Raw genomic sequence first — 24,897 nt, 5'->3', positions numbered from 1 at the left:
ACATGCAACCACAATAATGGGAAGTTATACTTCAGGTATGTATGATATGTCAAAATACACTCTACTGTCATATATAACTAAAAAAAGAAAAAAACTCCAAGTTTTAATTTGGAAAAGAGGAAAACTTATAACATTAAAGGAACATGTACTTTTCATTTTGTTGACATAGTAAAAATGTCCATTTAGTGTTGCTATAACAAAATCCCTGAGACTGGCTACTTTATAAGATAAGAAATTTATGTCGCTCATTGTTTGGGAGGCCAAAAGTCCACGATTGGGCAGCCCCATCTGTTTGGCCTCTGGTGAGGACCCTCTTGACTTTATCACAACATGACAAAGAGGAATGAGAAATGGCCACAGGCAGCAAGGATGCAGCACATAGGGTAGCCATGCTATAAAACAGTCTCTTCTCATAAGAACTAACTTCCTGTGCGGGAACAGCATTAGAACCTTCTGCAGTCAGTGCCTCCATGACCCATCCACCTTCCATTGGCCACACCTCTTAAAGTCTGCCACACTGAGGACCAGTGAGGGACAAACCCCATCCAAACCAGCCGTAAGAAATTAAAAATGTATAATAGCATAAAGTATTAAATACCAACCTTTTACAAATTTTACAGACAAAATATTTTCTATTTTAAATAAGAAATGAGGTTGCTCTCATAGACATAAAACTTTTTTTTTTTTGTACCAGGGGTTAAATCCAGGGGTGTTTAACCCCAGAGCCACACCCCCAACCCTTTTTATATTTTATTTAGAGACAGGGTCTCCCTGAGTTGCTCAGGGCCTCGATAAGTTGCTGAGGCTGGCTTTGAACTTGGATCCTCCTGCCTCAGCCTCCCCAGGCTCTGGGATTTAAAACCATCCTATGTTATGCTTGAAATTGCTGTGTACTTTCCAGATCAAGATTTTTATTGAAAATAATCAAAGGTGATAAAATTAAAGCAAAAAGTTTATAATCATCCATGCAAAAGCAACAGTTGAAATGATATTTGAAAGCTCAAAACATTTCCTTCCGCTGACAAATGCAATGTTGAAATTTCTTCTAATGTCAAAATACAAATGGATATAAAACCCATCAAAGGTTTCATATTGAGTTTTTAAACAGATGCAGCTCTACTTTTCAAACCATTGCCTATGTTCTTAGAATAGTCACCCCTGCACCTGGGTTTGGGTGCCACTGAAGGGGCACATGAGCCACAGATGGACAGAAGTAACTGAAATATGTAAAGCAGAGTTGGCGCTGCTGTCGGGAGCTGCGTCTGCCCATCTCTGAATGAGCCTCGTGGGCCCCCTACTCTGCTTTGACTGCGCTCCCTGTTCCTGGGCACCTGGAACATAAACAGAGTTCTCCTGCAATTCTCCAGACCCTTGTCCTGGACAGGCGGCGGGAGCTCAGCAGCAGGCTGGTGATGTGATGTCCCCCCAGAGAGATCTCCTGGGCTTTCTGCATTACCATTGAGCAGCCGGGGCTGGATAAACTCACTGTGCTCACTGTCCCAAGCTCTTCCAGGTGATCATCCCTAGCGGGGGCTGCCCTCTGAGTGACATCGGATGAGGTTGCTCACAATAAGCACCCAAAGCTGTCCTGAGGGCTGAGAGAGCCTCCAATGCACCCACAACCCATTCCTGGCTTATTGGCTGAGCTGTTCTGAAACAGAGAATGTATATGGAATTTTGCAAAAGTTGAATTCATGATAGAGTTAATAGCAAAATTTAAGAAAACAGTATCATACAGGCCATACTTTCCGACCACAATTTTTTTTTTTGCATCCCAGATAAGCTCTCGCCCACTGAGCCCCATCCCCAGCTCCCTGACCACAATTTACTAAATTAAAAGTCATCCTTATATAAATTATAAAAAAGCAAAAGAACATGCTTTGGGAAACTAAAAAAATAAATTTCTAAATAGCTTCTGAGTTCAAAATGAAAGCAGAACAAAAAATGACAAAGATATTTAGAACTGAAGGAAAAATGAAAGTACAGATCCCTAATACACAGTTCACGATTTTGAGATCTTTTAGATTCTGAAAACTGAAACTTTTTTTCCTAACCTATTCAGTGGCCTGAGGCGACTCAGTCTTACTTCTAGCAAGACCAAGGATATTAAAAAAGAAAACAATAACAACAACAAAAAAACCCAAATAAGAAAAAGTACCAGTAACACTGTATCAGCAGCCACAAAACAGAAGACAAAAGACAATTAAATGATGGAAAAGATGGAAATCAGAAGTGACCCCCTGGGGCTACTCTATGTTCCAGGTGCCCAGGAACAGGGAGCGCAGTTAGAGCCTATGGCAGAGTTGCGGGCCAAATGAATGCCTTTCTAGATGATTATATGTTTCCCAATAAAAAAAGAAAAATGGAATATACTTTTTTCTTAAAAAAAAAATCAAATTATCTCAATTTCCTCTCTTCCCCCCAGCAGATTTCCAGAAGAGGAAATGCAAATGGCTAATAAACACAAAACCAGGCTAATCCTTCCTCACAATCAAGAAAATGTTGGGCTAACATTTCCCACCTACAGGATGAGTTCACATTAAAAAGTCCAACCCTACTGAGAGTTGGAGAGAATGTGGAAAAACTCACCCTCTTCCAAAATGTGGGTAGGGATTTAAGCTGGCAAATCCATTTATAGAAAATTTGGCAATATCTAGAAAGTGTGCAGGTGCCCTAATCGGGCACTTGTGTGTTGAAGGAAACATCTGGACATGCACACACACCAACAGCTAGGAGACCCGTGTGGCTGGAACAGGGAGCGAGGAGTCTGCCAGGACCCTCAGCAGAGAGGCCGCAGGGAAGGGTCTCGCCCTTTACTGGGAAGCAGCTGGGGAGATATTAGAAGGCCCTGGGTGGTGAGGGATGGCTATTTTAAGACGATCCCAGGTTGCACCCTGCTCTGAGTTACTCCAGGATGTATAGCACAGCAGTTTTGTGGCTGTGTCCAACCCTTAGTGACCCCATTTTATAAAGCGGTTGTTGCCACGAGTTACTGCCTTTTGAGTCAACAAGTGCCAAGGTAGAATCATGATTCCACACCTTGTTTTCACAAGTAAGCAACCACCCTTTGCCCAACACCACCACGAGGCACAAATGGATAAGGAGCCTATTGGAGCCAGTTTATCAAATTAAATCAGGAACACCTGGACCCACGGGCCTCTCAAATCACATGGGAGATACCAGACACAGAAGCCTCTCAAGCTCACCAGATGTAACCCCCTCACCTAAGACCCCCCAAAGAAGGGGCCCTTCCAAGGATAGACATAGCAGCACCCTGACTAGGAAAACGGTCACCGTGTTGAACCCCTGACTCTGTCCTCGGGCTTCAGCTCAACACAAATCATCTGGGATGATGAAGATTCACAGCCCACTTCCAGCTGACATTTTGGCTGAAACCGCCCTCCCTCTGGACCCTCACTTGACAACTCTGCAGAACTCCTCTGTTCAAACCTTTATCTGACCACCTACGGTGACTCTGCATGCCTCTCTGCTTTCCGCCTTTGCTCTTGGCACAGCATCCTGTAGCCTTGTGGCCACCTAAACCCTTGTGCAGTCTTTCTGCAACCTCTCTATAACATTGTGTGCCGCAGACTTGTGTGGTATAAGTGCTCTCGATGTTAAAAAGTAAGATTAGAATGGAATCAAAGAATTGATGGCTGCCTGACTCCTCTCTGCCTAGTGACCCACAGGTACTCCATGAATTGCAATCCCAGAAAGTGAGGTAGCTTGAGAGTGTGTGGCTCTTCAGTAAATTCTGACATTGTGGAAAGACACAACGGTGTCCGGTCTGTGATGATGGCATAGCTCTCCCCCAACATGGCCACTCTGAGCAGAGCCTGAAGTTAGCCCAAAGCCTCAGCCACCATGGTGCCCTGGACCAGGACAGCAGCAGTGGTGGTGGTGGGGAATGGGGTAGATGGTGAACGCAGTCCCAGGCCACCCTTTTGGGGCTAAGCACATGGGGCACCAGTCTCACCAACACATGCTGCCCACTGGAGTGACTTCCAAATTTTCAAACTTGGTTGGAAACAGGCCTCTCCTTTGGGGCCGGCAGTGCTTCCTTCCTGTTCGTTGTGGCCACGGGGGACATCACTGCTATTTCTGTTTGCTTAATTTGGACTGTTTAAAGAACTGACATGAGAGAAGGGTTCTCAAAGGGAAGGGGCCTGGACTTTTCCTGTCCCATCAAGCATGGAGATACCCAGAAAGGGAGTAAGAAAGTGAGTCCCCAAACACGTCATTGAAATCTCCAGCACCCTTGAGAAAAGTCATTTCAAAACCAAATGAAAAAATTAAAATCCCAGGAAGAACACACACACACACACACACACACACACACACACACACACACACACCAAAGAAAAAGACCTGGCAGGCTGAGTCTGTTATTTATAACCCAAGGCTGTTGCTGGCCCTGAGAGATTAGGCACATGCAGCGCCACCTTGGGCTGATCTGAACATGGCTCCATGGGCAGAATGTCAGCTACATTGCCGTCAGCCTCGCCCATTGGCAGAGGTGGTCTACTTGCTTAGGGCTCAACCCAAACAACTGTCCTGGACCATTCCTCCAAATCACAACTTAGTGAAACCCGGAGCTGAGAGTTCTGCAAAGGTCTCTGCATTTTGGTTTAGTCTTGTTCCTTCTTTTTATTCTTGTTAATTATTACTTTTTTTTTTTTTTTCTGGAGTCTGCTGACCTTTTTCTGCATCCCACACAAGCCAGGCTGATCCACCCCAATTGGGCCTAGACTTACCACTTCCTTTTACCAAGGCTGATATTGCTGGTGCTCAGGGTCTCCCTTTCTTTGGGTAGTTTTATAAAAATTCAGATTTTAAAATAGTTTCCACACCTGTATTTTCAATGTTTGGGCTATTGTTCAAAAAATAGCACTTTTGCGTGCTTCCAAGAGCCACATAAACCTAAGATTTTGGGGAGTGACAGGGTTTTTTTTTTTTTTTTTTTGGTTATTGTTGTTGTAATGACTCTTCAAAATGTTTCCTTCCTCTCTTCCTCTTCCCTTTCTTGTTAACGCCTTGTACCTTCTAAGTTTGAAGTGGCAGTGGTTTTAGGTTTACCTGGTTTGTGGTGAGCATGAAAACACTTAATATATCGTAATAGTGGAATCTGAGGCTTAACTGTGGACGTCAGGGTTGGTCATTTTGAGTTTGGGATTCTGCCAAGTGACACTGTAGCGACAGGCCCCTCTGCTACTGGGTTCCCCTGGCTGGGTCTGAATGGCTTTTTTCAAGCAGGTCTCCTATAACTTAATTTTAATCTATTTCCTCAGTTAGTTTTCTCTTTGACCTAGAAAAACTTGTATTATTATTATTATTATTATTATTATTATTATCGGTGGATTGAAGCAGGAAGCCCTGAGCTTTGGTGTTGCCAATGACCATTGGCTATGGTCTCTGTTTTGCCAAAAGCCAAGAGGAAAGATGGGGCTCTGTCCCAGCTCCAACAGTCTGTGGAATGTGGGGAGTTCCCTCTCACTGAATACGTGTGTAAGCAAAGCTAAGGGGAGCCTCCACCCTGGATGTGTTGTCTTCTGATGTCTCTCTTTTGCTTATTTCATTATGACTTGAAGGAAGTGGAGTACAAGAGGGCAAGAAGACAGAAATGATTTGTCCCTCTCATCAAATGGGTTTCTGAGCTGTTCTCAACCTTCCCTGAGAGTGGGTCTCAGACTTGTCCTTGCTGGAGCACAGATGGATAAGGCTACCCAGAGAGTTTCTAGAGAGTTTCCCAGAGAAGGTCTGTGGCGGCGGGGAAGAGGACGTTCCTAACAACCTGTTGCTGATGCTGCTGGTCTGGGATGAGAACCCTTGTCTCAGGGCCTGGACTCAAGGTGAGTAACTCAGGGTTGCACGTCTTTCCCCCGCATGGAGGACTCTTGCTTCCTTCCACGTGGTTCAGGGAAGAGCACCTCTGCTCAGGCCGATTCTCTCGGCCCCCAGATCACTGGTATCAGTTCACGTGGGACAGTTGCCTCCTGCTGCCCCAATGAGCCTCTTCCAGGATAACTGGAGCTGAGACAGAGAGACTTCAGCCACTTGCTCTGACAATCCTCAGCTTGCAGAAATAGGAAACAGAAAGAGCTTATGTGTAGCTATGGAAAGAGAGGTGTCCGGTAAAAGAAGAGATGAGAGGAAGAGAGAGAAGACTCCTGATTCTCGAGGCCTCCCTCTACCAACGGCCCATTTTTGAAGCTATTCCACCTCTGTCTTTGAATTCCACAAAGACCCCTGCATCCTCAAAATAAATTCTCCTGTTGGCTTAAACCAGTGGTTTTTGAGTGTTAATGCACCTCAGAGTCCCCTGGAGGACTTGTTAACATATTGCTGGGTGTCACTCCCAGAACTTCTGCTTCAGTAAGTCTATGGTGAGGCCCAAATAGCTGCATCCCCGTAAATAAGATGTGATTGGTCTGGGGACGTCACTTTGAGAAAAAGTAGCATTCCTCCATATTTCTGCTTCTGTAGAGAATCAGCTGTGCCTCCTGCTCTTCTACGGCTTATCTATTTTAGCGTTTCAGTTCCCACTGTGACCTTTTAGAGGGCGGGACGTTGTAATCTTATTTTATAGATGATAAAACTGTGGCTTTGAGAGGTTAAGTAACATGCCCAACGTCTCTGCTGGGAGCTGAGCTCAGGACTCTCTGACATGGAAGCAAATCTTCTTAACTTGCAGTCAATTTCATTTCACTTCTCACTGGATCTATTGCCATGCTCTGGATATATATATCCGTCAACCTGGCTTCTGCAGTTGTTCACACTGGACCTGCCTCAGTACTTCTCTGTCATCTCTGCCCAGTTATCTTTTAGAGGCCCTGTCCAAGCCTTCTTCTTCCATGGAGTCCTCTGGATTCTCTAATCTCTCCCTACTCCTGATCCAAACCACTTCTTATGCCTTGTTTTTCCCACTGTATTTTGTGTCTCTGAGTGGCTTGTTTTCCCAGCTCCATTGCACAAACTGTGAGCGTCTCAAAGGACGGATGCTTACTCATGTTGGGGATCCACTTGCCCACTCCATTCCCAGAACCTGGCACAGTGCCTCACGTACACCCTGAACTCTGTGGATGCCTACAATGTTGAACTAGGAAAAAAAAAAGTGGTTTATTTCTTGGTGTAGTCTGTGGTCCTGGGAGTCGATCCTGGAGGGTGTTTATTAAGAGTGCTCTAGGGTGGTGGGAAGGAAGAAAGGGAAGGAAGCAGGATTGGAAGAGGGGAAAGTTGGGCTCTGTGAAATCTCATGCAGTCTCCATGCCTCTGCCCATTTCATGGGGGAGTCCTGGAGCTGAGATGGGCCTGAAGAATTATGCAGAGATGCACAATGGACAAGGGCTACCCTTGGAAGGGAGCGCCATTTTGGACAAAGTGATGCTTTCTAGTTGCTGCAATTCCCAAAGAAGGCCAACAGTGGTTCAGGTGCCAGCAGTATTCCCAGTGTCAGGGAGGAAGGAGCCCTTCAGCTCTGAAGGGGAGTCTGCAGGGAAAGACAGTGAGCACCGCTTACTGTCTGGCTCTGTCTCTTCCACTGTGGCTCTCCGCCCAGGTCTTGCTGCCTGTTTTCTGAATCTTGCACTCAAATCAGGTGGCCTCCTTGATGTGGCAGCTCACACCAGCTGATGATCCTAAACCCATCTCTCCTCCTTCCTTACAGCCTCCCTTGCAGCTAGAGGTGGTCATGTAGCACAGGACAGGCCTGTGAGACTTAAATGGAAGCCTGGTGGGACATCCTGGGAAATTTTTCTTTCCTCATATTGTTTCTTTCCTCATTTGCGTCTCTGAGTGGCCTGTTTTCCCAGCTCCATTGCATAAGCTGTGAGCCTCTCAGAGGACGGATGCTTACTCATGTTGGGATCCACTCGCCCACTCCATTCTCAGAACCTGGCACAGTGCCTCACATACACCCTGAACTCTGTGGATGCCCACAATGTTGAACTAGAAAAAAAAAAAGTGGTTTATTTCTTGGTGTAGTCTATGGTCCTGGGAGTCAATCCTGGAGGGATCCTAGTTTACTTCATTTTTCTTCCTGCTTGGAATGTAAATGGGGCGGGGTGGGGGGGGGGAGACTGACAAAGGGTCAGCTTTGGAGCTGATGTGACAGCTGGGGATGACAGCTTCACTCCAGGGTTGTAGTGGGACACTTGTAGGTAACACGCCATATCCAGTCAAGTTCAGTGGTTGGCAGACAGGGAGACTCAGCAGGAATTCACTGGAATGACCACCTTTGGCCACCCGTGGCTTTCGGTCACATAATAGTTGGCATCTGTACTGACTGCTTGGTGCATTATTTTTGTTATACCTGGTTATCTAGAAGTGCACACGTAGGGCTTGTGAGTCAGGATCTTGGATTTGGGGAGCTGATGAAGAATTTTGGAAAGTAGGGCACAGATCCTACATGGTATGTGTGGAGGAAGGTAGGTAGCAAAAAAATGGGCGTAGGAAGAGAATGATTAAGTGGGAGCGTTGTTGTTCTGTGATGGTCATTTCCTCTGAAACCCAGTGTCTCCCACACACCCAGTCTTTTTTCATGAGCTCACACAGGACCAGGGAGGTGGCATGGGAACACAGGCTTTCAAGACAGGTGGAGCAGCCTAAATTTCTCACGGTTAAGCTGTGGCCTGGGAAAGTCACTCAACGTTTTAGCATTTTTATTTGGAAAAAAAAGATTTAATGAGGCTTACAAATAGAGAAATGCTGGGGAAAAAAAAACACATTTAAAACAAGCAGATGAGGAAATGAAGAAGTAGGTGCCGGGGACTCAAGCCAAAGAGGGTGTGCTCCACGGTTCTGAGCATTTTCTAGATGGAAACCTTCCAATATCTTGGCTCTGAGCTTTCCAGCAGCTGATGCCAAAAGGAAACACGGTTTCCAAGTCTTGGGACTCCCCAAATCAGGAAAGGTAGTTGCCAATAGACTGTATTCGAGAAAGATAATCTTCTGCCAGGCTTCTTTGAGAGGAAAATGGAAGTGATGAAGTCCATCTTGAGATATTTGACACAAGACGATCTTGAAAAAAAAAAAGAGCATAAATAAATTTGGAAAGAACCTTCTCTTCGATTCCTTTCTAGAGGGTGCCATGTTGGTGGGCTAAGGGCCCACAGACCAGCCTCCAGGGCTCCTGGAGCACAGCAGAGTCATCTTCGACTTCTTCCTCTTGTTCCCGTTCTTCTGCACAGCTGTCACCGGAGTCTCATGAAGCACATGATGGCACCTGTGGGCCATGCCATGAACATCTTCCACAATTCCACGGAGTAAATACAGCCGTGTGCTTCAGAGACCAGTGTTAAAATAGAACCCTCCCCGTCTAAGTCAGCAGTGACGTCACCCGTGGAAACCTGATTCAGCGAGAGAGGTGTTCCCTGGGTGGGGAAATGGAACTGGGGGTGGCATCTGGCTCATGTTCATCATTCCATGTATGTGCATGTAGGAGTGTCCCCTTCTGGACCCAGAGAGCCGTTCTTTGCTGAGGGATTAAGGCTGTTCTTAGTGTGAGAGTTGTTTTTTTTTTTCTCTCTCTTAATTTCATGAGTCAAAATTTCCCTTTGATGATATTCTTTAAGGCAAAAGCGATGTCCCTGGTCACCTTAGTGGAATGGAAGTGTGTGACTTGCAACTAACCACGGGTTTTCCACAATAGGAAGGTCAAGTGTGAGGGAGAGAAAGGCCCACCGTTTTGTTAGTGAAGCTTTCTACAGCGAACTCCACTCCAGACAATCTCTCCATCTTGCCTCGTGGCCTGTGTCAGCCTTTCTCCAACTTAATGGGTCCACAAATCCCCCTGGGAATCTCAACAGAGATGCAGATTTGGATTCAATGGGTCTAGGTTGGGCTGGAGATGGGGCCTCTCTCTTAAGGATGTGGAGGCTGCTTGTCCACAGACCTCAACTGTGAGTCCGGAGACTCCACAGCAAAGCCACTGGTTAGCGCTGCTGTTCATCGCCTTCCAATTGCTTCATGCAGAGACTATGTCTGGTGTGTCCCCTGCTTAACATGATGCTGTGTCCTTGGATACCGTTGCCAAAATGTTTGGTGGACACCCCAGGAACTCTCAGAAAATCATGAAACCAATCTGCTTCTTCAGAGTGGCATGGATGGGAGCTAGGATCTTGGGCGAATAGAAGAAAACATTTCTGTCCCTCTCAGTTTCGATTCCTGTGCTGAAATCCCCTTCTTCTCACCTGTCCTTTCACCTTTTTGTCTTGATAGAAGGACTGAAACTAACAACCTTTGAGTTTAAATAGATCAGGTGATTTCCTTCTTGCAGGTTTTAAATTATGATTGACATGACTCATCTCTCCCTCTGGTTTTTGAAAGACTACCCTCTCCCTGACCCCAGTTACCCCTAAGCCCACTCACTCTTGGAATGCATCAGGTTCTTTTTGCCAGTTTCCCTGGGAGCTGGCCATCTTGCTGCCCTATCAACCTTCTCTCTGGGGAAGAGGTGCTGTGGATGCCTCCCTCATCCATACCTCATTAACTCCCAGATTATTTCTGCACGCCACCTCAGCGGTCACTCTGGGTCACTGTGCTTTCTGCAGAAGATCCACCCACACCACTTCAAGGAAGGAGATGATTCATGGGCCATAGGGGTTGCCGACATGGGCTTCAGTGCAGCTCAGATACTGGTGGGCTTTTATTATTTCATTGCTGTTTTTCTCTCCCTGGGTCACTGTAGGAGTTGTATAACTGCTCCTTGTGGATCAATAGGTAATGGGAGGGAGTGGGGTCTGGGCTGGACCAGGGCAGGGTAAATGGCTGGATGGCCAGATCTCACCTGGTGGAGTAGCTGTCATGGGGAGCATCCTGTTCAGAGCCTAATGGACTGTCCTGACCCCAGTTCCTGACTCCATCCAAACAGCTCAGTCCTGTGGGTGAGTCCTGTGGGCAAAAGAACAAGCACCATCTAAATCTATGTCCAAAATCCAGGTGAACTGTCTATTTGGGCCACTGGGCATAGCAGGGGTCTAGAGAAGAATAAAGGACAAATAAAGGTAGCCTGGCAAGATGCAAGACTAGAATTTTCTGACCTATGATTGTAGGTGGTAATGGGGTTTAAAAGAAAGCACATATCTTTCCCCCTCATATAACCATTTTTCAAAAGCGTGCTGAAAGCAGAATCCCAACCTAATTGTTAATCTAGTACAGTTCATTGTTTTTTTTCTAAAAGTAACCATTTTGAGGGGAACCCTGCTATCTGTGGTGAGTGACCTAGTTCCTTATCTCATCAAGGTGTGACTTTCAATGCCTTGTCACTGTGTTGTTTTTCTTGAAATGTATAAGAACGCAGATGAAGTTTAATGAACAATATGGAGTTTACTATGCAATTGAAGATATCAATACTTTATTGGTCATCTTTGTTGTAAGTTTCTCTCCTCTCCAAGTTTATTTTTATACTGGCTTTGCTCTAGCCTATTTTGTGCTACCCAAAGTTGAAATTTTTATATAATCAAAGGTGTTTATCTTTTCTTTTATAGCTGCTGGGTTCCTGTTTTGCTTATTTAATATGAGTAAAAGCTATTGATTCTTGAATGTTCCAGAGGATTTTTTCCCCTAGAGGGATTCTTGAGTTTTCTAAGAACATAAGTACACAAAAATTTACCAACTTTTTTCTTGTTCACATTGCATTTAATAAACAGACATCTAAGGAAGACATCAAATTACAATAGTGACAGTAAGCATTGGAGTAGGGTTCCAATTAATTTATTTGGCTTAGTTTTACCATTTGGGGTGATGTGTTCTGAGAAATTTTGGTAACAGATTGCATCACAAATAGTTTCATAACTTCAATTATTGGAAATAATTTCATGTTTAAAATTTTTTTTTTAGTTGTCGATGAACACAATGCCTTGATTTTATGTATTTGTTTTTGTATGGTGCTGAGGATTGAACTCAGTGCCTCACACATGCTAGGCAAGTGCTCCACCACTGAGCTACAAACCCAGCCCCATTGCGGGGTTTTGTCAAAAAAGTTTTCAGTATCTTTAATAGGATCATGGAGTTTTTGTTCTTTAATTTATTGATCTAATGCATAAGGAGAATAGAACTCCTAATGTGAACAACTTTTCATGTCTGGATAACATCGTTGGACCATAGTGAATTATCCTGTGATAGATTTCTGGATGTTATTCAGTAATGTTTTAATTATTCCTTATGAATTTATGTGATATTAATATATAGAATGAATTTTGCATCTTATCTTTAAAACAGGTAGACTTCACAAAATTAAGCAGGAATCCACCTTTATATATGAGCTGGAATGATTTAAATATCATAAAAATATTCTTTAAAGTTTGGGTAGAATTTATCTGTGAAAATACCTGGTTCTGCTGCCTTTTTCAAAAAATATGTTTGCTTGCCTGTCCATTTTTTTTCTATGTTAATTGGTCTATTCGTGTTTTCCACTTCTTCTTGGGTTAATTTGGATCATTTAAAATTTTCTAAGAGATCTCCTAATTCCTTTGAGTTTTCCAACGCGTTGCCTCAGACCTGTATGTAGAATCCATCAATAATCTGTCCATGACTCCCATGATGGTCTCCTTTCTCATCCCTTGTGTGTGGGCAGTGCACAGAAAGCAAATTCAAATTCAAATTTAAATTCAAACAAGCAAGACTTGCTGAGCACACGAGTTCCATTAAAAGTAAATAACTTTATGCTCATGCTACTAACCACATTGGGAGCCTGGAAATCTCCCCTTAGTGAGCTGGCTGGATAGGGAGAAGAGAGGGTTTTTTCTCTTTTGCTGCTAGTGGAAAAGTGAAGTCAATGATGGTCATTGTTTCAGAAAATAATCTGGCAGGGTGTTTTCAATTTGAAACACATATCCTGTGACCCACCCCAACCCCCCCTCCTGGGAATCTATACCACCGAAACAGAAATTCAAGTGACTGATATGGATGGATATTTCAGTGAGGGGGTGTGTTCGTCAGCTTTTTTCACTGCTGTGACGAAAAGACCTGCCAAGAACAAGTTTACGGGAGGAAAAATTTATTTAGGGGCTCACACTTTCAGAGGTCTCAGTCCATAGACAGCCGGCTCCATTCCTCTGGGCTTGAGGTGAGGCAGAACAACGTGGCAGAAGAAAGCAACTCACATGATGATCAGAAAAGCAGAGAGAGACTCCACTCACCAGATACAAATTATATGCCAAAGACATGCCTCCGGGGACCCACCTCCTCCAGCCCCACCCTACCCACCTTCAGCTACCACTCAGTTAATCCCATCGGGGTATTGATTCACTGATTGGGTTAAGGTTCTCATAACCCAAACATTTCTTCTCTAAACCTTCTTGCATTGTCTCACACGTGGGCTTTTGGGGGGCACCTCACATCCAAACCATAACGGGGCGGGGGGGAACCCTAGAAAGCATCCATGAATTGTGGCCCATTAATATTCTAGAATATTATTAGGCTCATTAAAAGGAAGAAATTAGAGGACACTGTTGATTTGGAAGAGTTTCCACAGGATCTTGAAAAACTAAAAAGATGCAAAGTGCTATGTATTATTTGCCATCAGCAGTACCCAAATCCTCTATGAGGTATGGGATGCAGCTAGGTACAGAGAACATGGTCATTTGTGAAACTCAGGGGCACTGGATATAGGAAGGAGAGGAAATGAGAAGGCTGAAAGGGAAAAAAGGGAGAGAAACAAACAACTCTACTAAAAAGAAAAAGATGCCCTCACATGTGCATGTATAATATGATCTCCTAAATGTAAAATTACACATATGATTTCATTTTTTTTTTTTTTGGATTGACCTCAGGAGCACTCAACCACTGAGCCACATCCCCAGCCCTATTTTGTATTTTATTTAGAAACAGGGTCTCACTGAGTTGCTAAGTGCCTCTCTATTGCTGGGGCTGGCTTTGAACTTGTGATCCTCCTGCCTCATCCTCCTGAGCCTCTGGGATTACAGGTGTGCGCCACCGTGCCCGGCTTTCATATTTTTGCACAAAGAAATTAGGAGAAAAGATAGTTGAGTATCTATTGAATGGAGGAATATCTATAATTTATAATAAAGTACAAAATTAACACATGGAGAGAAGCAAGTATCATATTTTAAATTTTTTTTCACTTGTAGACGGACACAATATTTTATTTATTTTTATGTGGTGCTGAGGATCCAACCCAGTGCCTCAGACATGCTCGGTAAACGCTCTAACCCTGAGCCACAGCCCCAGCCCACAAGTACCATATTTTATTAGTGAAAGAAAGCAAAGAAAACTCTCCATGTGTGGGGCTTGCATTTCTATGAGCAAGGAGAGGGGGAAGGGAAGGTGACTACCTTTGCTTTAATCCATCTTAATAAATAAAGACATGGTCTACAGGTAGCATGTTTCTAACCTGAAAGCTATAAAAAAGGGAAAGCAGGGAGTAAAGCAACTATTATTGATAAATGTTTCTGATCTTTTTTTTTTTCTATAAAAGCCTTTCAAGTCATATGATGCAGCCCTGGTCAGCCCTTGGCTAGGTGGCAACACAGGTGCCAGGAGCAGGGTCATCATCAGCTGCTACACCTGGACCTGAGTCCTGGAGTCCACAGCCATCCAAATTCACACTCTCCCAGGGAGTCAATTTCCACTGGATTTCTGGTGTGATTCCAAATTGATAATCTGCAGCCTATGAACCGATGGTTAAATTTAACCATAATAACATAATTCATACACGATAATGAGAGGAATAAAATGGAAAGACAGGGAGAAACAGGAATACGTATTTTTGCAAAACGCATTTCATGTTCCCCTTTCTTTTGGACACCTCCCACCCTGGGAATAGCCTGTGGAAGTGACCCAATCTTTCATTCCTCCGCCGTCTGAGACATTCATAGGCTTGTCTCTGTAGGACTGCGGTAGCTTCTGTTAACTCCTGCTTTGGGATGTACTTGTACAAGGGCAAACAAACATTGCCCTAAATTTCACCACTCATATTATACACACCCTTCCGGGATACCTCATCTCTCTTCTCTCTCTTCTCTCTCTTCTCTCTCTCTCTCTCTCTCTCTCTCTCTCTCTCTCTCTCTCTCTCTCTCTCTCTCCACTTCTCTAATGAGTAAGGAACTGATGGAGACCAGGTGGCACTCTCTGTTTCCAATTAAGGAGTATTTCTTTGGGTCCATTTGTAGAGGTATTTTCAGTCCAGCCTAAAACCTTAGACCAGAGGAACCTAGTGCTGGGAGGACAGGAAGCAACGTGGGGGGGGTGGATCCTTAGGTAGACATGGGAGGGGTCACCACCCCTGCCTCTTCCCACATATCTCCACCCTGTAGCTCCCACCTGCATCCTGGCTCAGGTTCAGAGCCTTGATCATCTCCAACTTCAAGATCTTGTCTCAGGGGGCAACTTGGCCAAATTTCATATAATTTCTAAAAAGTCTATTGATTTTTTTTTCAGACACAGTAAGGAAAAGAAAAGCATTCTACCAATGCATCTTCAAGGTTCTGATGAGACTTCTCAAAATTTCTATAGCTCTTGAACTAACCACACAGATGTTGTTCTCTTTTGTTCTGTTCTGACTCTATGAGTCACAAAAGACGAAACAGCACAAAGCCTTTTTGATAAGTACCCAGTATGGAAATACAGTATCTACAGATTCAGCATATGCTAGAAGTTGGGGTTGAGTAATAGGAGGTAGGTAAAACTATCGTTAAAAAATCGGATTTGATTTCTGTGTTACCCTTGGAAGACACCGGATACTTACGTCAACCTCATTTTGGGGATTCCTGAACTTGGGTGTGATCAGTTGTCATGTCATCGAGTAGGTCTCCATCACGTCAACGTGTGTCACAAGCACAAGTTTATTATAAATAACGGAGCAGTCAGTTCCAAATATAAGTAATCCTTGAGATAGACCACGGGGTGAAGAATCTCCCCACATGTTTTATATGTTGGAATTTTGTTAACCAATTATAATTTGAATGTACATCGACATTTATTTATTTAAAAATATTTTTGTAGTTATAGATGGACAGAATGCCTTTATGTTATTTGTTTATTATGTGGCGCTAAGGATCGAACCCAGTGCCTCACACATGCTAGGCAAGCGCTCTGCCATCGAGCCACAGCTCCAGCCCCGTACACTATAATTTATAAGAGTAAAATGTTGTAAAATCAATATCATTTTATGTACAAAGAATAAGATTTTTCAAGTTGTGAGATAAGTAGAAAAAAACAAGTTAGCAGTTAAGACCCCTGTTAAGAGAGAGTATGTGTCACTTGGGTGCTACAGTGAGCTCACTAGTAATGATTTGAGATGTCCAGGCTATGAATTCTAGATTCAAAGCTCTTTCTAGAAAACACTTGACTGTGGTGACTTTTGCTGCACACAGAAGGATTACTAACAATGATCAGTATGCTAATTTTGCATCTGATGCCCTTGATATTTAGACATTCAGAGACAGCCAGCTCTCTTTTAATTTTTTTTTTTTTTGCGAGTTCTGGGTAACTTTATTGAAGATTTTAACAAAAAGATCCCCCAAATAATATAAATTTAGATACCTTAAAAATGTCTGAACATGACATTTTTAAAAAAAATTGATTTCAGTTTGAAGTCAAAGTTAAAAACATTGAACCAATTCTACAAATCATAAATACTATTTTCTTCTTAAGTTCACTCTATTTCCTGAGATGGGTTGTCAACTTAGTTTTATTGGTGTTCATGATTATTTTAACATGGCTTGTGTCTTCAAGTTCGAAGCTTATATCTGTCCTGAACATCTTACTATAATTAAAAATATAACTTCAGAAGTGAGAGCTCCTCCTTAAGCAGAATTCTAATTGTTAAATATAGGAGAAATAAGAGAAATAGAAAAAGCACTATTAGAACACCACAGTAGTAAGTGCTACAAGCAAGATCTGTCAATGGATAGTAAGGAGAAGGAGCGGGAAAAAGTTTAAGCAGACACAGGATATCTGCCTAGTCTCAAAGTATCTCTAGCAAATATTTAGTAATTACAAAGGAAAATACAGTAAGTTTACAGTAGAGAATTCTAACAGATACCGCCTTAGCATAGTGGTCGAGGTTAACAACACCAGAAATACACTACACCAGGTGTGCTGTTACGATACCCTGTCACTGACTGGAAGACGTTGTGGGCAAGTAAAGAAGAGACCCTGGAACCCATCCTGGAACAGTAAGGGGGCTTTGGTAAAAACACTCATAAAATCACTACTTTTAGCTCTCTAGTTAATAGCTTTGTAGCAAGGTTAATGTCTTAATTTTGACAAATGTTCTGTGGTTACATTTAAGATACCAACATAAGGTGGGTGAAGAGTATATAGGAACTCTAGTATTTTTACAACTCTTTCATGAGTCTGAAACCATCTCAAAGGTTTAAAAATAACTTAAAAATATACACATACCCATATGTATATTTGCTCATGACACGTGTGCATATATGTAAAAATCAAGACTTCATGGAAATTGCCATCTTGGGCACTCTCAGTAAATTAAATAGCAATGGCAACATTCCCTTCTGAATTAGTCATTGTCCCATTGGTAATCTGGCTTTCAGTTTCTCCCCTTTCTATGGGCTGGGGATATAGTTCGGTTGGTAGGATGCTTCCCTTGCATACATAAAGCCCTGGGTTCAATCCCCAACACCACCCCAAAAAAGAAAAAAAAAGTTTCTCCTCTTTCCAAAATCTTAGTCTGAAGTATAATTTTTCACAGAAAAGCCTGTTTTAAAACATTCCTGTATTAGGCCAAATATTAAAATCCTAGAATAAAATGATCACCATATTATCCTACAGAATCACTCATCCTAACCAGTAAGTCCCAGCCAATACTTTGACTCTGTTTCTTCTCATCACCTAACTTGTTTTTATTGATTTCCTTCTAATTATGAGGAGAGGCTTCGACTGACAGATTTAGTGTCACTCCTAGGCGTGGCAGTCTAGGAAAACCATGATCACTTGGATATCTGATGAAGAAATGGCTGGGGACCACCTCCCACCCCCCTTTTTTTTTGGTTGTTCTTTTCACAGTACAGTGGAAGAACACTGAATTCTTTACTTGCTTGTGAAAATAAATATTTAAAAAGTGAAGAAATAGTTATTGAATGAAAAATCGACACAGGAAAATATTTTGTACTTGTCATTGATATCGGAAAACATGTTGAAGCAATGAGTGATTTAGGAATCCAAGCATGACATGTTTTTTTCACACTTTTTGGTTACTTTCAGAAAGTACCGACGACAGGCCATGCTGTGGCAGAATCGCTGGTTGTAAGCAAAAAGGTAAAGGGGCAGTTGCATAATTTATTTTCTCTTTTATAACTTTTCTTGTGTGTTTTTTTTCAAAACTCTTGACTAAAGAGGTCTTTGTTTTCACAGATTTAAAATTTGGATAAAATGATCTTATGAAATCTTTGAATCAGATTTGTCAAAAGTGATTTTCTATTTATAAGGAAAAGAGAAATATTCTAATTTCTAAATGAAAAGAGCCACATTTCATCACCCTACTTTTATTATTATTATTATTAACATGTATTCATTGTACAGCTCATATGAACCATTGATTTTGGCCAATTGTGGACTTCAGGACATATACAAGAAGGTAGAACTGCTTAGTACACATTTATCCCAAATGCCCAAACGGCAGAGCATCCATGATGTTAGAAAGGCTGTCAGATCTAAAGAAAGTGTCATTGCAAACTTCACAGAAAGCAGTACTAACATAGTGCAACTGGCTAACAACCAACAGTTGCTGGTGGAAAAACAGCTCAGTCTACTGGAACGACCTGAAGAAGTCATTGTGAGAGTGTGAATATTTCTGACTTGGCAGGGAAGATCCCACCCTCCCTTGCCCAGAGGCCTGCTGCGGTGAAAGCTGATGCGTAGGGAAGTCAGAGTCCTGCCAATCACATTGCCACGTGGCACATTGTTAGCTTCAAGCCTGAAGAACAGACTTTTTTGAGGGGGGGCTTGTATGGAACCCTAGGTGCCTGGAAAAATATTCAAAATTATGATATGAAGAAGCAGGAGCAGTTGTCAGCCCCTGTCTTAGCTGGGTTCCCCAGAAGGCAGGGCCTGGACAGGCCATCTCAGAGGTGAGGAGCAACGAGGAAGGCAGAGAAGGAAAGGACCAGGACAGGGATGTGTATGGCCACAACCATGCGTGCTACTTGCTAGATCTCTCAGGGCTTCCTGGAAAGTGAGAAGAATCTTCTCTGGATTGTCTATTATAGGGCTAGAAGGGAGCCTGTCTCCCAGTCATCAAAGTCTTTCCCTAGTGGGTAACAAGACCCCTGCATGTCCAATTTGCGCGTGTGTGTGTGTGTGTGTGTGTGTGTGTGTGTGTGTATGTGTTAGGTATCTGGAAGAGTCCTGGGATAGGCGTTGTGAGGTGTGGCCCAGGCCCAGGCTGGACACTATCAGGTCACACCTATGCAAGGAGCCCTCGAGGACTGGAATTGGTACCCCCCAAAATGCCCAAATAGTTAGCTTCTGAAAATATTCATATAATTTCTTCAGGCAGTGCATAACAAAATTGCCTTTCACCAATGATGCTATCTTTAATTCCAGGAGTTGAAGAAGAGAGAAGTTGTCACCTTAGTTGATTACCACGAGAGATAAAGAAAGAAAGCTTCATAACTCAGCAACAACATCACTGTGGTCACTCCCCCGGGCTGCTGCGACAAACACCCAAACTCCATCCTCACCAGCCCACGTTGGAAAGGAGGAATTATCTCACATCCAGTGTGTGCCCACAGAGTGATCACAGAGGCCGGGGAACACTGACAGTGCAGCTAAGAGATGATTTTCCGCATCGTAACATCACATTTTAAAAATGACAGCACTCTCTTTTTCTTTTATTTCCTCATCTAATAACACCCCTTTTAAAAGTTACTTCTTACCAAAAGTGTCATCGTTCATAGTTCAGAAGTTGGGAACGACATCACCTGCCTAGTTCTTCCCTGTCCCACCCGTCTGAGGCCACCACTTTCATTTCTGTTGGCCCTGGTGACAACCTACATGAGGTTAAGTGATAAGCTGTCATTTTGTCACCTTGTGATGTATCGATCTCAGACGTTATCTATGGGTTTCCTGTTCTGGTAGATGAGGATGTACCTCAGCACAGTTCTCTTCCCCCGCTGACATCCTCTCCGCGTGTTTCTTTGACAGTTGCTCATTAAACTGCTAATTATTGTTCACACTCTCACAACGAAGTAGGTATCATTCACTGTTGAGCTGCTAAAACAGTTTGTGTTCTGAGAGTTGATAGTGGCTTCTTTTGTGTTTTCCCCATATGCTTGGTTTCTTTTCTTATCACCCATTTTTCCAAAATGCTCCCATTTGATCTGTCACAGGCCCAATGCTCAAAACCCATAGCTCACATTATACTTAAGAAACCTGCCAATCCAGATTCTGAATTGAGTTCCAATAGTCTAAACTTGACAGATTCAAATAAGAAGAGGTTTCTTTGTTTGTTTGTTTTTGTTTTTTTAAACAGGGTCATAGAAAGGCTTCATGATTCACTCTGACTTGGAGAGGAAAGGTTCAATATTGGAGCAGTGTTGCTTTCTGTTGCTTGGTGCCTCTGAGGGCCGCCGTACTATCCTCTGGTTCCTCTTTAGATAGGAGGGGTGGCAGCCCCTTCCTGTCCCCCACCTCACCCCAGTCAGGCTCTGCCCTCCGCGGGCACATGGCTGGAGGTGCTAACCTGACCAGATGTGTCATCACTCTGTCTCATAGGTTGCTATTTTCCCATCTGGAGTTTGGAGGAGACTTCACTTCCTGCCCTCTAATGTACACACTCCCTGGAGCTTGATGTCTCCACCCACTCTCTAGAACTCGTTTGCTGATAGCTAATCTTGATTTACTAACAGCCCCAACTTCAGCCAAGGAGGTCCACGTGGGCAGGGTTTGGGTGACTCCTTACAGAATGGAAGTAAGAAGGACCGCCATCTTTTCTCTGATATGTGGAGGCTGATCCATAATGAGGATGTGGCAGGGAGCATGGAAGCAATGGAGGAGATTTAGATAGGACAAAGGGGAGGGCGGGGAAGAGAGGGGGTGTGGGGGTAGGAAAGATGGTGGAATGAGATGGACATCATTACCCTAAGTACATGTATAACAAATGGTGGGACTCTACTTTGTGAACAGAGACGTGACAGATTGTGCTCTACTTGTATACTATGAATTGAAATGCATTTTGCTGTCATGTGTAGCAAATTAGAATAAATAAATAAATTTTTTAAAAAAGAAGGACCACCAGACCTCGGAAGGAACAGGAACTTCAGCCCCAAAGGTTCGTGGAATCTCTCTTGGCCACAGATACGGGACCCATCGGTCCCCACTCACCTCTGCATGTTTTCGTTGGAGTTCTCAGTGCCCATTGACCTAACTTAGGTCGGGCTGGGATCAATCACCCTTGGATCAAAGAGGTCCAGGGAACCCAGGGGACCATGGTTATGACCTCTGCAGGAATCACCACAAGCCAGGCAAACTCCTCAGTTGGTGTCCATAGCAATTTCTCTCCCCATGGTGGCCAAGAGGGTAAGTTCAAACTCTCAGCATTTAGGGTTCTTCATTCAGACATCAAGGTTCTCTTTCTTCTAGTCTTCTCTCTCCCAACCTGCCCATTTTCTCTTCCCACACTGTTAGTCTCTTAACATTCTTTGTCTGCTCTCAACTCTGCCTTTGCTTAGCCCTCTCACCCAACTCTCCTCAGAGGCATAGTTTTCTACCTTTAACATTTGGTCCAGACCCTCCTTCTCCAGGAAGTCTTCCCTGAACACTTACTCAACACTTACAGTATTTTTCATGTTTGGCCAATTATGATTTCCTGTGCTATAGGTTCTCTCCTTGTGTCACTTAGGATCCTAGCAGGAAACCGCTGGCCCACTCAAATTGGGCAATTTGGAGACATTTTATTCAAGGATCATTGATAAAGAGAACAGAGGGTGAAGGGACAGTACAGTTCCAGAGTAAGTAACAGCCGGGATTTGTTGCCAATCCTAAGTCTCAATGGGGCAAGGGTTGGCAGAAACTGTGCTCAGCGAACGTGACCAGTTGAGGTCGACAGATGAGCAGCATCCTCACTGAACCACCCAGGAGGGGACAGCGTCTGCCCCTGTGCATCCTCACGTCTCTGGAGTCAGAGAAGCTGCTGTTCTGAGCATCAGATTTCAGAGTTGGGGCCTCTGTGTATCAAAAGGTACACTGGCAAGTGCAGCCTATGTCCACCCGCAAACAGCAGAAGGCAGAATCAGAGTGGGGCTCATAGGGGCAGGTCTGTTTGCTACTTTGCCTTTTCTTTGATCTCTTCTACTCACCTGTATACACATGCCCCTTGCTTTAGCCATGGGCGTGGCCCTCTGGGATAAAACTTGAATTTTGGTTTAGGGGAGATAATGGAATTTCACCGGCCTTGAGCTATACCTGGTTTTGCCAAAGGCCTGCCTCAGTGAGAACTAGGTGTTAGCCCAGACATCATCATCCAAAGTACATGTATGAAGTCACGAATTGGTGTCAACATACTTTATATACAACCAGAGATATGAAAAATTGTGCTGTATTCATGTAATGAGAATTGTAATGCATTCTGCTGTCATTTATTAAAAAAGAAGGAGGAAGAGGAGAGGAGGAGGAGGAGGAAGAGGAGGAGGAGGAGGAGGAGGAGGAGGAGGAGGAGGAGGAGGAGGAGGAGGAGGAGAGGGAGAAGCATGTTTCTTATCTTCTGTGGTCCTACCTGTCATCCCTGCATGGCATAATTCCCGGGGATACTCACAGTATCCCCTAGTCTTGCAACACAGGTGTACAAGATCAGATTGAGGTGTTCCAGAGTTTCTCATTGTAATGTCATCAGAGTCTCACCTCCCACCTGATGCAGGGGGTCACACCCCTGCACAGGGCTGCGCTAGGCTGCCTGTGACTGCGGCTGCGGCTCTGTGATTGGGCAACGCCCCCTAGTGGCCACATCTCCAATTGCAATAGCCTTGGAAGCTGACCTGAGCAAGAACTTGGTCTGAAGATTGGCGCTGATTTGGAAAGGACCACAAACTGATTCAGGAAAAAACATGCCCCATCAAAAATTGTGATCTTTCTTTAGCTCCAAAAGTCTAGACGACAAGAGACAGGCTTTCTTTTGAGCATTTGACAGCGGCCAATGGCCTAGCCCTTGCTTAGATCCAAATGGATAACCTCGAAATTGGCAAAATTTAGACATACAAAATTTATTGGGAAGTTCTATATTTGAGCCCATACCCATATTTACCTCCATGTTTAAATTTATATCTATATGTAATATCACACCTTTAATGTCATGGCTTTTTTTGTTTGTTTGTTTGATTTCTCAGCCAGGGTCTGGTTTCCTAACACCCATGTAAGTCCTGCAAATTCCTGTAAGCTCAACTTGGACTTCAGAGAGCTGTGATTTGGGGGCATTGATTTTCTACCAGTAGAGTGAACCAACAGAACTCCTGGAATGTCAACTTTCCTTTTGTGCCCCACTCTCCTTTTAAATTGATTTAGAGGCTGAAGTTCTATCCCTGAGTGAAAACTGGAGCTGTCCCATGACTTTTTGCCATCATGCTTAAGTATGAAAAGTCCCAAGACCACTTGAAGTCACAAAGAACAGAATTTCAGAAATGGGAGAGTTGGTTCCCCCATACGATAATCCAAACTCGATTTGATGTTTAAATCTCCCCCTCCTCCCACCTTCCCAAGACCCCGAGGCATGAGGAGTGGAGTTACGAATGGACCTACTTCTCTCCCTACCTGGGATTTTGGCCTCTTCCCCAGTTTGCCAAAACATGGTTTCTAGCCCTCCCATCGGATGGGAGCTGGGAAGGGATGGAAAGTTGAGGTTAGCAAAGGTTTTTGTTTGGCCCTGTCCTGGATGCCATCACCCTTTCTGGGGATGGCGGATGTTTAAAAGTTGATCCTCTCTCTTGTGGACTGCTTTGGTAGGGTCACTGGAGACACCCCTGGGAATGCTGAATGTAACTCCTGTGATTTAAGAGAATGCTTCTCCCCTGGAGGTCCCCTTGTGGATTTGGCAGTTGACCACACACATGTTCTGTTGGCCTCCCACAGACAATCTCTGCCCAGATAGTCCTCATGGGAGCTTGGAAGTCCTGCAGTCAATCTTTCTCTTATCTGAACTATGGAAAAGAATTCCATGTTCTTGGCCAGAGTCTGCCTTGGCCACCTTCCAAGATAGTAGCTGTTCTCTTCTAGGTGACCCCATCCCCAGTGTAGCTGTCTGGCCTGTCCCTTGTCTTCATATTTACTGGGGATTATCAGACTCGGTGCCTCTTTAATTGTGGTGACTTATATCAAGACCTCGGATGGCCCCATGGCTGGAGGTGAGAAGCTGGCACCCACCAGGGCTTCCTCCCTTCCTGTCCAGGGTGGGAGGCACTCCTGCACACCTGCCCTCTACAAAGCACCCCTTTTCAAACTTTTGTCTGATTACATCATCCAATCCCTGTATCCCCAGTATAGGTGAGGGGTCTCCAGAGTTTTTTACAACTCTGGGATAAATTTGCACATGGTCTACTTTAAGCTATACCATCGACGGGGCCTGTTCCCTCAACTGAAATTTCTGATTTGATGTCTTGGTACCTACTGCTGGCATTTTGCATTAGTGAGCAGCATTGGGCTAATACACAATCTAACTCTATTTTGCCTGTTCTGAATGGCACCCAGGGACAAGGTAGAAGAAACGTAGGGATTTAACCAGCTTGGACACATCTTCATCCTCCCAACCCCCATCTCTTATGATGGCTGGGTCTCTCTTATTATGGCTGTGCACACAAACCCAAGGCCAATGGAACATGGATTGTCAGGAAACTTTTGTAGAGGAGAAGGAATTGATTTTCTTTTTCTTTTTTTTAGTATAAAAGTCCATTGGGGGGCTGGGGATGTGGCTCAAGCGGTAGTGCGCTC

The sequence above is a fragment of the Urocitellus parryii genome, chromosome 3 (genome assembly GCF_045843805.1).
Source record: "Urocitellus parryii isolate mUroPar1 chromosome 3, mUroPar1.hap1, whole genome shotgun sequence".
Lineage (NCBI taxonomy): Eukaryota > Metazoa > Chordata > Mammalia > Rodentia > Sciuridae > Urocitellus > Urocitellus parryii.
The sequence above is the reverse complement of the archived record's forward strand: the minus strand, read 5'-3'. Positions refer to the sequence as shown.